Here is a 13,989-nt window from a genome sequence, read left to right as displayed (position 1 = left end):
GGGCTGGTGGGACAGTCCAAGGAAGTCAGCAAGGATGCAGACTCCTTCTGCATCAAGGTCCACCGCCCTTTGCACGTGGCCCTCGACCTCATGATTCCATGGTGGCTGCTCCATCACGAGAAGGGGGACATACCCCAAACGGGAAGCAGAGGGTAGGTGATGAATGGGCATGCGGCAGAGTCTAGGCCTTTTAATCAAGAACAAAAAATTCTCCAAGGAAATCTGGAAAATCTTGTCTTTTTCTTTCCTTCAGCCGCACCTGCACCCTGTGGAAGTTCCTGGGCCAGGGATGGAACTTGTGCCCCAACAGCGACAACACCAGATCCTCAACCCACTGGGCCCCAAGGGGACTCCAATCAAGTTCTTCTTTTAGCTGGGCTTAATGGCACCCTGAATAATCTCAGAATGGTAATAATTAAAAAATAAAAGAAATTATATATGAGCAACCAGTGTTGTGTACCAATTACCCCCTGATATTCCCTCCTCCCTGAAAGAGACCTTTGCTTCTCAGGGTGGCCACATCCTGCTGAGAATATCTGTACCAGCCCCAGGAGGTGGGCTCTGATTAGCTTAAGCTATTCCGGGTGACCTTTTTCCTCTTACTAATGATTAAGTTATGTATGGATAGGCGACATCATTTTGGACAATGAGCCAAAGGCGACATCATTTTGGACAAAGGATGCCAAGGGGTCTAGGGGAAGAGGTTCCTTCTTCCCAAAGAGAGACTTGAGGAACTGAAGAGCTTTTTTTTCTGCTTCTAGATGTTTTGTGAAGATGTGGAGGCTGGAGTGAAATGCAAACATGAGGGGAGGTACCTCAAGGCCAACATGCTGGGCTTGGCATGATGAAGAGAGGAGGAAAATCCATGCTATTTAAGAGGCTATAGAGCTGCTAAATTAGCTGAAGCTACTGTTCTTCCAGACTCCTTTTTTTTTTTTTTTTTTTTAAATGTGAGATGATAACTTTCCTTATGGTTTAGCTACTTTAAATTTTTTTTTCTGCCTCTGCAGCATACGGAAGTTCCTGGGCCAGGAATCGAATCCAAGCCATAGCTGCGACCTATACCATAGCTGTGGCAATGCAGGATCCTTAACACACTGTGCCAGGCTGGGGATCAAACTCGTGCCTCTGTGGTGACCCAAGCTGCTGTAGTGACAATATCAGATCCTTAACCCACTGAGCCACCAGGGAACTCCTGAAGTTGGATTTTCTGCTCCTTTCCTCCCAGGGCATTCTAATGGATACTCCTGTATGATGAGACCAATAAATGGATCAATGTTTTGTGTGTGTGTGAATAAACCTCTGAGTGATAGAAATAACTCTCTCTTTGACTTCATTTTCTCCCACTTCCTCCCAGTTTGCTGCTATTTTTCCACCAGGACAAGAACACTCCCGCCTCAGGGCCCTCACGCTTGTGCTGTTCCCTCTGCCTGGAATGCTTTCCTCCCAAAGAGTCATTCAGTTTCATCCATCCCTTTATTCTGTCTCTACTCAATTATCACCTCATCACAAAGGCTTCTCCAACCACCCCATCTGAACTATAGCTCAGGGCCCTGCCCGGCCCCGCCATCTCCTCGCTCCGTTTTATTCTTTTTCATAGAGCACATCCTGTCTCTTGCTTCTTGACTGTCTCCTTAACCAGTGTGGAAGGTCCCGAGAGCCAGGGCTTTGCTAGATCCAGCTCCCTGCTCACACAGTGCCTGGTACGTGGTGGCCGCTCAATATATATGCGATGGCTGAGTAGGGAAGTTTGTTCAAAGTTCCCCTTCTGTGACTACTTCCATTGCACCAGAGGCTCATATACTGCGGCGCTAAAGAATGCAGGATGTGGAGTCAAACACACCAGACGCTGAACCGTGGCTCTGCCGCTTGCTGCGTAAACTTGGCCAAGGCGCTGAGCCCGTTTCTTCCTTGATAAAATGTGAGTGCTGTTTTTTTTAAGAAGGGAGCTCATGGACTTGATGTTAGAGAGAAAGACGATCATGAACATGACATCAAGGGCGTCACGTCGGGGGAGCCGGGACGTGGGAGGGGATTATTGTGCAATGGTTAGAGCCAGCTGCTCTGTACCCAGCAGCCGAGGTCCTCCCTTTGCCCAGGTGAGAGCTTTGAAACGAGACTTGAAATATTTCATCAGGCAAAATGTGGGAGAAATGTGAAAAACGTACAACTAAATAAACATCTCAAAACTGCTGTCCGCCCGGGTCCATGGTAAGAAGACCAGAACATTCTTCCTGCACAGATGTTATTAAAGATGCTGTTTGCCAGAGTGGAGGATCTGGAGCCATCTGCCACCGCAAATCCTCCTGCGCTCCTTTGAAGAGAAGCCTGTTTCCTCCTCCTTCCCTCCGAAGGTTGACCAGTATAAATACTGCTAATGGCAAATATAGGGAAAGAATAATCCCACTCAGCTATTTTTAGTTTCCCCTTGAAGTCGTACATTTCACATTTTAAGTTTGTTTTCAAAGTTCTCTTCCAACCCAAATAAACCCAGGCTCGAAATGAAAGGACTTGGGTTATTACTTTCTGATTCTCCCAGGGGGAGGCAAGGAGGCCGGCCTCCCGAGGAATTTTCAGCGAGTGCATCGGCCGGGCGAGGACCGGACCAGTGGCCACGGCAGCCACTGCCCACGCCATCGCCACCAGCCCCTGCTCCTTGACACTCAGACTTGGCGAGGCGGCCGACTTCCCCCGACCTTTCAAGATAACCCATGCAAATAGAATCTTTCAGGATTTTCCATTCAGATCTTGTAAAAACCTTTCTGTTCGCGTTGCTCCGTTGCTTGCTGATTCAAGGAAGCGTGCCTTTTCATGTAGGCATTCATTCAGCAAAGAGTTATGAGGTGCCTACCGCGTGCCCAGGACTATGCGGGAGAGTCCCTGCTCTCAGGGCACTTATTTTCTTTTTTTATCTTTTTAGGGCCACACCTACGGCATATGGAAGCTCCCAGGCTAGGGGTCTAATCAGAGCTACAGCCACCAGCCACAGCCACGCCAGATCCTTAATCCACTGAACAAGGCCAGGGATCAAACCCACGTCCTCACGGTTACTGGTTGGGTTCGTTACCTCTGAGCCACATCAGGAACTCCAGAGCACTTCTTTTTCATTAAGGAAACTGGCAAAGCACTAATACCAAAAAATGAATGAATTTATAAATCATTACAGAATTGAATGGATTTCCTGTTATACTGTAATTATAATGAATCAAATAACTTATTTATTAAGACATGACAATATAGGGAGAGGACTTTTTACATGCTGGGTACCATCCTAAGCTCTTTATATATTAACTCATTTAAGGCTTCCCTGGTGGGGAAACTAAGGCATCAAAAAGCCAAATATCTTTTAAACGTCCCAAGCCAGTTGAGTGGCCAGTGGGATTTGCAGGTCAGTCTTAGGGACTTAGGGTCTGTCTTGTAACCATACTACAACTTCGGTCTGGTCTTTAAGACAGCCCGTGAACAAGTGGGAGGGATGATGGCAGGAAGTGACAAATGCCACAAAGGAGGGTGAGCCGGGGGATGAAGAGGGTGACTGGTGGGTGGGGCGGGGGCTGCTCTCAGGGCAGGTGGACCAGGCAGAGCCCTGAGGAACCAGAAGGGACACACCTCAGGGACAGGGGGACTGTCTGCGTGACCATGCTGTGTGCCTGGGACAAGCTGTTTCTTGGGGTGCTGATGGGGGACAAATAAGCAGGGAGACAGATCCTGGTGGGTTTTCAATTTCAACTGCCACTGAAAAAAGGAAATTCTTTAATGGTTCATCTGGCTCGGGGTTTTGTGGGGACTGGCCTTTGTCACAGAGCTCAAGGATATGCAGAAAACCTGACATCATCCTTTGGGGCTGAACACCTTGAAGCGTTTTCAAATCTGTCCTTCCTTCGTACGTCTCCGAACATAACCGGGTCACTGGGATGATTGGTGGTCTGACCTGGGTGACAGTTCAGGACCCAGTGACCCGCGTTGAGCACCAGTGATCTTGTAACCATCTGAACAGCACTTACCCTCACCTCAAGATTTCCCCGAAACGGTATGTCTTTGGTTGCGGTTTAAAAATAAATTCTGAAGATTAGGTTATTTTCCTATGATTTACATGATGTCTAAAAATGGGACACAGAGGCCAAAAGTACAAAGAGAAGGAGGTGGGCTTTATGCAACCTGCTTCCAGTGACTCACGGTCGTTCTGTTGTTGGTGAATGCCTCCACGGTGGGGCTCTTTACAGATCTGTGGCTTCGGCGAGGAAATAAAAGGCCTGAGTTAAGGGAAAATAAACAGCCTGGCCAATGACCAAATACTTGGCAACAAAAATGTGTGCACTGGCACCACTTGGAATTGATGCAATTGGTTAATAGTCCGAGCAGAACAAGAGGAACGGCCTGGCAGACCTGCGAGTCAAAGCACCTTGGCCCCAAATCGGTCCCTGGGAGGCTCTTCTGAGGGTAAATGGGGGGGGGGGTTTCACAGAACATTCATCAAGAGGAAAGGAAGCGTCCTGGCAGCCTGAGTGAGAATCCCCCAATCCTCCATTCCTTGACGTGCGACGTTGGGAAAGTCACCTCTCTTCCCCGAGGCTCAATGTCCTCATCTGCAAGATGGGTATACAAATAGCACCTACTTGGCAGGGTTGTCCTGATGACAATCAATCCATCGATGGGTAGCAGATTAAACTGAGGTACAGAAGGTGGCTGAGAGACGTGCGTGAGGCAGGCCTCAGGAGACATTTCTGTGTGTTTCCTTCTCCACCACACCCCTTCCAGCCCTCAGCCGGTGGTCCCAGTGCTGCTGTCCCGGAGCCACCTCTGCACAGCTCTACTCAAGGGAGGGGAGTGGGTATTTCGAGGTTGGCAGAGCAGCGGAGGGAGAAGCCGTCGCGGGGCGGGCGCCTCTTCAGAGAACCTGCGCCTTAGCAAGGAGGCTTTTGCTCCTCGGCAGGGTGCTACTGACATTCGGGGACAGGCACCCTCTGCTGTGGGGGACTGCGCTCTGCAGGGTGAGCAGCAGTAGCCCTGGTCCCCGCCTGCCGGGTGCTAGTGTCCCCAGCCCCCAACGGCGGTGGCAACCCAAAGCGTCTCTGGACATTGTCCAAGTCCCCTGGGGGACAAACTGCTTGGTATAATTTAAATTCGTTTTTTTTTTTTTTAAATCATGAACTAAATTATATATCCTTATTGCTGGGGAAAGGCCGAGAGATGGACGGAGTAAGGATGAGAAGGAAGAAAGGAAGGAAAGGAGGGAGGGAGAGAGGAGGAAAGACATCGTGCGCAGAGGACAAAGCACACCTGACACAAATGAGAACCGTTAGACCACTCCTAAAAATCACAACACACGTTTCATAAACTATGCTTGAAAAGCAATCTGTGTATGAGTGAATTTATAATCAAAACATCTTTGGACCCACCTCGCACACAGATGTCTGGAGCAATGTCTCCTGGATCAGAAACCACGGGCTTGAACCTCAGCCCCACCCCTCAACGAGCTGTGGACAGTGGCCGAGCTGCTTTACATCCTCAAGCCTCAGTTTCCTCATCTGTAAGCGGGAACGATCATGGTACCTAGCCAGCACAGTGCCTGAAACACCCACTTCTCGTGGGCTCGTACTACGTGCAAACATATGTACAGCAGGTGCCCTGGGCCAAACACAGCACTATGAACGAAGCGCTTTCCGCAAGTCAGGTCATAAAGTGATCAAACAGCTGATGAAGCAGGCCTTCTTCTGTCCCCAGTCTATAGGTAAGGAACTTGCCGCTTCCAGAGTGACTTGCTGCGGGTCTCAGGGTCTCACACCCGGGAGGAGGAAGCAGCAAAGAGTAAGCGTTCGCTCTCTCAACTATTCTGCTCTCCCGCTGTTACTCGGAATTCTAAAACCTTTCCTAACTGCGTGTAAGCAGTTCAGTCTCTCTGCATCTCTGGGATCTCTTGCCTTGGGACAGTCGGGAATTTAGGGCACTTATTCCATTGAGAGGCTCAATTACTTTCTGCTGTCACCTGCTGAAGACAGGCCGTTCTTCATTCCACCGGAAATCCGGGGAAATATCCCCAATTCAAAAAGATGGCAAAACTCTGGAGATGCCTGTGCTCTGGGGTTTGCTGCAGTGTCTTTGCCAACCTACTCCTGGAAGGGACACCCTACCACGTCTGTGTATTCCACCCCACAGATCCGCCCCAATACAGTGGAAAGGGCATCACGGAGGGTGAGGTGAACGTGTGTAATTCTGGAATTTAACGTCTGTCTAAGAATATAGTAAATACTGTTTTAACTGAAAATACAGCAAAATGTTGTCTCAATGGAAAATGATTCATGGGGTAATGATTTGCATGTCAATTCCATTAAGCCACACTAATACTAAGTCAGAGCTCACCAACATAATAAAAATGCACAGCAACTGAAAACAAAGAGTAAATTACTAAATATTAGTAAACCCAAATCCTTTAAAAGTGTATGTCTGGTCAACCGTGGCGATTCTTTTAGGATGTCCAGGGTTAAAGATTAGATATGCACCTCTACTGACAAGGAGAAATAATTTCTTTGAATAGCACGCTTCAGTTTTCGTGAAGTATTATTAACTACAGGGCCCTACGCCATCTGGCTCTTGCCTGGTGGAAAGACATCATCTCACCCACCACAGTCTAGCTCGAGTGGGCACGTTCCTGATTGTCAAACCCAAGCTGGTCCAGACCTCAGGGCCTATGCACTTCCTGTCCCCTGCTCTTGGAGGACAGTCCCAAGGACCACCCATCACTGGCTTGGCCGTCTTGAGTTTCTGTACGTATGTGCCTTCTCCAGAGAGGCCTTCCTCTAGCCCCTTCAATGAGTTTCTTTCCCATTGTCTGGTTTTGTTCTCCAGAGCACTGGCGATGACCTGATTTATCTTCATTTTTCAAACTGCTTATTTTTCAGATTGTACCTGCCCCTAAAAATATACGCTTCTTGAAAACATGTTTGAGTGTCTATTCCCCAGGACGCCAGCACATTATCTTGCATACAGTAGGTGCTAAATAAACCTTCTCTGAATTTGTTTTCGACTCAATTTATACATAGGTGAGCCACACTTGGTTGCGATCACTTTTGATTGGCAGGCGAACTGCAATTCACTTATTTCCAGTTGCCAAGGGTTGCCGGGCTGGGGGAACGACAATCCCCCCCACAATGGCTGTCCTGCGCGCCACCAGCGTGACGCTGAAATGTCAGGTGACGCCAGAGAAAGAATGGCTCACGGCAGCTCTTCAAACCTATAAACTACGAAACATCCGATACACCAGGACCTGGCTCAGGGAGAACTCCGCCCCTGCCTTAGTACAGGGAAGAGTTGGGATTTACAGTCAAAGTCCACTTAGCAAAGGTTTACTCTGCAAGTTCTTTCCTTTTGTTTCCTGTAATAGAGCTTCACGCCCTGCCAGGATCTGAGGTCACGGAAACACGAGGAGGTTATTAACATATCAATGGAGGATCTCCTTGGAATCCAGAATTTGGAAGAATATTTGCATCTCAAGCTCAGCAGCCGCCCAGGCAAGCCTGCTTATGGATGGCCTTTAATTTCCCCTTAAAACAGTGTCTCTTTCTGAATAAAAGATTAATAGAGGAGGGCTCCGTGTGTCGAGTGATTTACACTCCAGTTCTGCCTCCTCTCCATTCAGAAGAGCTTTGCACACACGTCCCCGCCCCCAAGCGGTTTGGATTCAGTTCTCCAAGAAAAATCACTGCTGGCCACCAAAGCCTGCAGCTTAATTGAATTTGTCTTTGTTCACTTAACCTTCAGGCTTACAGAAAGTGTAGGGGGGTGGGATCGGTGTAGAAAAAAAACACACCTGAGAAATACAGATGATCGCTAGGAGGATGGGATGAGGAAAGAGATATAAAATTCGCTGTGAAAAATGAAAATCAAGGATGCCATTTGGAACGTCTGTGCTATACTTGCTTTAGTATTAACAGATACACCAGTATCACCCCAGCATAAACACGGTGACCTCAAAAGTAAACTATTGCACCAACTTGGAGCAGTTCTATCATTTTTGTCTTGATTGTTTCCTTTTGGGGAAGAAGAAACACGAGAGGAAAGTGAAGATTTGTTTTGTATAAAGTTTGGAAACCTTTCTCTGTAAATGAATGGTTGTTAATAATATTAATAACAGCATTCATTCATCAAGCACTTCCCCCCCCAACCATTGCACTACATGCTTCATATTCTTTATCTCATTTAATCTTGGCTCCAACCCTCTGAGGAGGTCCCATTAACAAGGGCATTCAGGCAAAGCGTGGCAAAGTGCAGGAAGCCCGGTTTGTGAAGAGGCAGAGCCTGGTTTTGAAGCTGGTTGTATCTGAATTGAAAATCCAAGACTGTAGTCCCACCAAGAGAAGGGCATCCTCGGGTTTGCTTCCCCCGCGTTTATGTCTTCAACATACAGGATGGAGGGAGGAAGGATGAGCTTTCGAGGTGAGCGGCTTGAGCTTGGAACCCCAGATCTGTTTCTTACTCCCTATTCTTAACCGCTAGGCAGCATTATCTCCCAGGGCCAAGCAGCGTTCCTGGAACCAGCCTGCTTGCAGTCTGTCGGCTTTATCTACTACAGAGTCACTTTTCGGGCAAGTGACTTATGACGCTGCAGAGAGGAAAGCTGGATCAATAAGAATCCGAATATCCAGCAGCGCACCTCACCCCAGCCGCCAAGAATTACATCCCAGGCTCTGATAAAGGGAAGGGCACTTTCGAGATGCCATTCACTCAGAAGCTCACCGTTTTCCTCTTAGCCTAAATAAGCCCGATGATGTTCAAGGCTGGAGCTGTGAGCACAAGAGGTGCTCAGGCGGAGGTTCTCTGGTTTCCCTCTTTGATCGGACACGTGTGGCATAATTCTTGGTCTAGTGATCAACCCAGAGCTAGAATGCAGGGTCTGAAGAACGAACGCGGTCAGATTTGGGAAGGCAGGAGGGGACCGTGCCAGCTTTCTTGGCGGGGATCATGAGCCCCCGGTTTTGTGACTCTCCACACTGGCTCTTTCCTGGACTCAAACGCAAAAAAACAAAAAGCGAAATGGAAGATACTGGTGGTGCGCTGACTACGTGCAGACCCTGTCAGAGGCGCTGGGCCCAAGACCATAAGCAAGACAAGGTCCTTACAAATAATTACCTGGAGACACACACTGAATAAATAATTCCTCACCAAGCAATTTAATTACCATTCGATACTTGCTATGAAAAGAAAGGCGCTGAGGATGCAGTGAGGCTCTATCTGCGTGGCATCTGAGCTTCCATCCCACCTCCTGCCTCCCTGGGACTCCTTCTCCCTTTGCTCCACGGCAGGAGCCCGGCAGCGGTCCCATCACAGAGCTTCGGATCCTGTATTATCACTTAGCGGCTGTGTGACCTTGGACAAGTTACTGAACTTATCTGAGCCTTAGGTCCCAAGCAGTAGAATGAGATCATAGAAGTGCCTACTCATAGAGGTATTATTAGAATCCAGCGAGATGATCGAGGTGAAGCCCTTCGCCTTAGGAACGGGCACAGAGGGTGCTCAGTGAAGGCTAGTTGTTATGATTCGCCCCGGAAAGCGCCATCTCTGCTCTTTTCTCCCTCACGTCCGGAGGGAGTGGGTTGTTTGCTCAAGATGCAACGAGGAGCATGATTTGGAGAATGACTCGTCAGGGTCAGAAGCTTGGGAACCCCTCAAGAGCTGTGTGTCTTTGGGCAAGTCAGGCGGCCTCTCTGGACCCCATTTCCTTCTTCTACAAAGGGAAGATCTCAAATCCCCTCAAGGGTTGACGTGCATAAAACCCTTAGCTCAGTAAACAACAGCTGCTATTGTCATTACCTTATTATTATTTTTAGACTCTATGTAAAACTTTATAAAGCCCAACTGTACCTTCTAATCCCACAGTGCTAGGGATGTTTATGCACCAGTTTCACTGCGGGATTCTGGAGGTCTTTCTCCCTTGCGTGAATGGTCTCTGTCTCCTCCCACATTTCTCCCGAAAGCTTTTATTTGGTGAGTAACACTTACAAGAGGGATGGTAGATAAGGGATTCAGATGGAGTTTGTCCTGAAAACACTTCTTTAATCTCCACAGTTGCTGTGGAATTTGTGTCATTTTTGCTTGGGAGATTAGATTACGTTTCATAAACAATATCCCCTATGTTTAAAAATCTTTAAACAGCCACTTGTGAGTGGCTTGACGTGGAGTGCAGTTAATGCCTTGTTTGACATGGACCTTCCAGTGTGGACGGGGTCGACAGTCCACTGTCCATGCCGGCATGAGGCTCCTGAGAGGAGACCTAGATTTTTTTGACAATATGCTTTCTCACTGGAAATACTTCCTTATTTTTTCTGATACCCTCCTGTCGAAGAATTTGGGCCTATGGACTGTCTCTTGCAATCTTCCCCAAACTGGAATTATTGCTGCGTTTTGAGAATTCTTTCTTTTCGTCCTGGTGTTCATCTTCATTTTCTTCACTTTGAAACTTTCAAACATCAAAATTGACAGCTCACTCTGATCCTTCACCACCCTGGGGGTATTAGGGAAAACCGGCTATTTTCTTTTTTTTTTCCTTTTTTTTAGGATTTATTCTTTTTCAAAGTCATGTGGATTGGTTCTAGTGTCTCAAGTAAAACTTTGGTTATAACATAACATAGTTGGCCAAGGAAACCAACTCATGAACTCACAATTTTCCATCCTCTGACTTCTGAACATTTAAAAAAAAAATTTTTTTTTTTTTCCCACTGTACAGCAAGGGGGTCAGGTTTAAAACTGGCTATTTTCAATTGCATTCTTAACTAAACTAAAACTTCCAAATTGAAGGATTAAAACTTCGTTTATTGTTTATTTTGTTTACAGGCTGCTCCTACAGGGGACACCCTTGATCTGTGCTCTCCCACCGATTCTCTCCTCCAGAGTCCCAGCCGGTTCACCTCCACAAATGCGTCTCCCATCATTTCCCGAGTGCTCCCCTCTCACTGCGACGGTGCATCTGCCTGCCTTTCTTGCTTCATTACGGCCGGCTTCAGCTCATCGTTCACAGAGCAGCCAAAAGGGCTTTATTCAAATGCCCATCTGACCATGCCCCCTTCCTATTTAAGGATCCCACTGTACTTGCAACAAAATAAAAACTCCTCAGCAGGTGTCTGGCCCCTTTTCCTCCTGCACCATCTCCAGCCACCTCTGCTCATTCTATTTCAGCCACACTCTCCTTCCCTCTCTTCACGAAGGAGCCAAGCGTGTCCCGCCTTTGGGGCTTTGCCTTCCCTTCCTTCTGGGCCTCCACTGCTTGTCCCCAAGACAGGAGTTTGCCAGTTACTGTTCAGCAAAAATGTCCTATCCTCAAAGACACCCTCCCTCCCCCAGTTACGACAGCCATCCAGATCCCTCTGTCCCGTTCCTGGATTTGCTGAGCAGTATCTTAACCCGTCTTTTGTCTGTTTTCTCTGACTTGGTTTGCTCTTTCTCCTTCCAGGACAGGGGGCAGGAGCTCTCAACATCAGCACGACTGGGTAACTGTGTCAGGGGGACCAGCCTGTGCAGGGCAGAGTCTCTAGCTGCACCCCTGGTCTCTACCCGCCAGATGCAGCTTGCATCTTCCTCAGCTCCCCCAAGCTGTGACAGCTCAAAATGTCTCTAGATGTTGCCAGTGTTTTCTAAAAGGCCCAACTGCTCTCTGTTGAGAAGCAGGGGTCTAGAATTTAGGGTCTTGTCTCATCTGAACACAGTGCCTGGCACGTTCTTAGGTGTTAAAAGTTTACATGGTGAAGGGATGAATAAACAGCCCTCATTCATGGTCTGTTAAGAGCCCTCACTCCACACAGCTCCTGGGACTGCAATTGATGCGACCAGCTCCGGGGGACGGAGCAGCGAGCACCGGAGCCAGGTTCCACCCGGATTGGTTGGAAATGCACGTCCATCTTGTTACTTTAGGCCACATTAATACACAGGCGATTCAATGATAATACCACCGAGGTGCGTTGAAGAGCCTCAATTTAAACCCCACTCTAGGCGGAGATACCATTACTATTTACCTAACTTCATCTAATTTCTACATAGTGCAGGAAGATACAAATATTTTAACAGCGAGTAGCAACATCCTCTCAGAAGATAACCACTGTTTTAAACTTTACCTTGATGGCTTTTTTTTTTTAAAGCCACCTTGATAGCTTTTTACAAAAATCAAGCCTTTGGATAGTTCATGCCTTCCTATGGTTTGAAAAGACATTATAAAAAGGAAAATAACGAGAAGTCGAATTCCTGTCTCCATCCGACCCAGTCCTGTCTCCATATGCCCCTTTTTATTAGTTTCTTAGACGTCCTTTCAGGGTTTTCCCGTGTACCTAAAGCTAACACATTTTCTTGTTCAATCTTGCATTTTCCGAAGGCAAACTCTGTTGTAACATCTTTTTAGGCATCTTGCTTTTTTCACCTAGCATGGTATCTCTCCACATTAGTGCAAAGAGAGCTTTTTCTGTCCTTTTTACAGCTGCAAAATATCCCACTTTATGATCACATGCAAGTTTGTTTAACCAGTTCTCTGTTGCTGGATATTTGGGTGGTTTCTTTCTTGTGTATTATAAACAGTGCTGACACGAACAGCTTCAATATACAGTATTTTTCCTGAACCGAGAGCGATACATCTTCATATCATGCAGAACTGCTGGGTCAAAAGGACAGTGCGCTTGAGAGACACAACGATGGCTTCTTTGGGCAGGAGAGTCCAGCTGCCCAGGTGAGGTATCGGGGGTGGGGGTGCGGGTGGGGGTCCAGGGAGATGAACATTGAAGAGGGTCAGTTAGAACGATGGACCGGAACGGGGAGGGAAGTTCAAGGCAGGTGGCAGTCTCTGAACCTGGGAGAGACGCCGACAGGAGAAGAGGCCAGAGGGGGCAGGTGGCAGGGTAATGATGAGCACAGATTTCCAGCGAAACATCTCCAGTGGCAGAGATGGATGAGGGGCTTCGGAAAAGACCTCCATTTCCTCCAGATGCTCGGCCAATTTCTACCCTACCGGGGCGGGGGCGGGGGGTGGCGGGAAACCCTAGCTTTTCCACAAGATTGGAGAAATTGCAGGCGCCCAGTGGCGGGTGACGCAGAGTCTGTTCATGTTCCCATTTTACAGACGAGGAAGGTGAGGTTCAGAGGAGGTAGCCCGACTCCACAGTTGTGTGTCTACCAAGCAGCAGACTCGAGACTTGCCCTCTGATGTCTGCTCTGTTCTCGTAAGCATTTTTCTCAAAGGAAGTTATATTTGTTAAAGACGAGTAGGCAGCAAGAGGTACAAATAAACTTGATGAGCAATGTCCAGGCTTTCGTTCTCATTACCTATGTCTTCTTGCGGCATTAAAACCAGTCAATTATTATGGTTCAGATTTGTTGTGCTTCTGCAGGTGAAAGTGACCCACCACACACCTGGCCTGAAAACTGCTAACCCTGACAAACACAGGGTTAAGCTGGTGGAGGTTTATAGCATAGCTGTGCCTGCAAGAAGCCCAGGAACACTGCGAGTGCCTGCATTTCCTGTCCGCAGCAGGATGCATCTCTGGAACACTAGCCTTCTCTGAAAGAGCACGAGATGCCTGTTTTGTTCTCTGCAACGTGCTCAGGTTCACAGCGGTCTTCAGAGTTGTCAGTGACTTCTCCCCTGGTTCCCCGGTTCCAACCCCTTCGTGCTGCCACAGGACGTCCGTTACCCCTGGATCGATCTTCCCTCTTCTGCTTCCCAGGCTTGCGTTCTAACTTCCAATAGAACCAACCTACCTCCTTTCTCCTTTCTTTTCTTTTCTCTTGTCTAGTCTTTTCTTTCTTTCTCTCTCTCTTTCTTTCTTTCCTTCCTTCCTTCCTTCTTCTTTCTTTGGTGCTCTCTCTCCCCTTCTCTCTCTTCCGTCCTTCCTTATTTCCTTCTTTCTTTTCTCCCTCCCTCCCTTCTTTCCTTCCTTCCTTTATGCATGCAGAAGAACAAATTGGACTCAGAATGAGTACTGCACTCAGATTTGCATCATGAAATGCTAAATGCCC

This window comes from Phacochoerus africanus, chromosome 3 (assembly GCF_016906955.1).
Source record: "Phacochoerus africanus isolate WHEZ1 chromosome 3, ROS_Pafr_v1, whole genome shotgun sequence".
Lineage (NCBI taxonomy): Eukaryota > Metazoa > Chordata > Mammalia > Artiodactyla > Suidae > Phacochoerus > Phacochoerus africanus.
The sequence above is the reverse complement of the archived record's forward strand: the minus strand, read 5'-3'. Positions refer to the sequence as shown.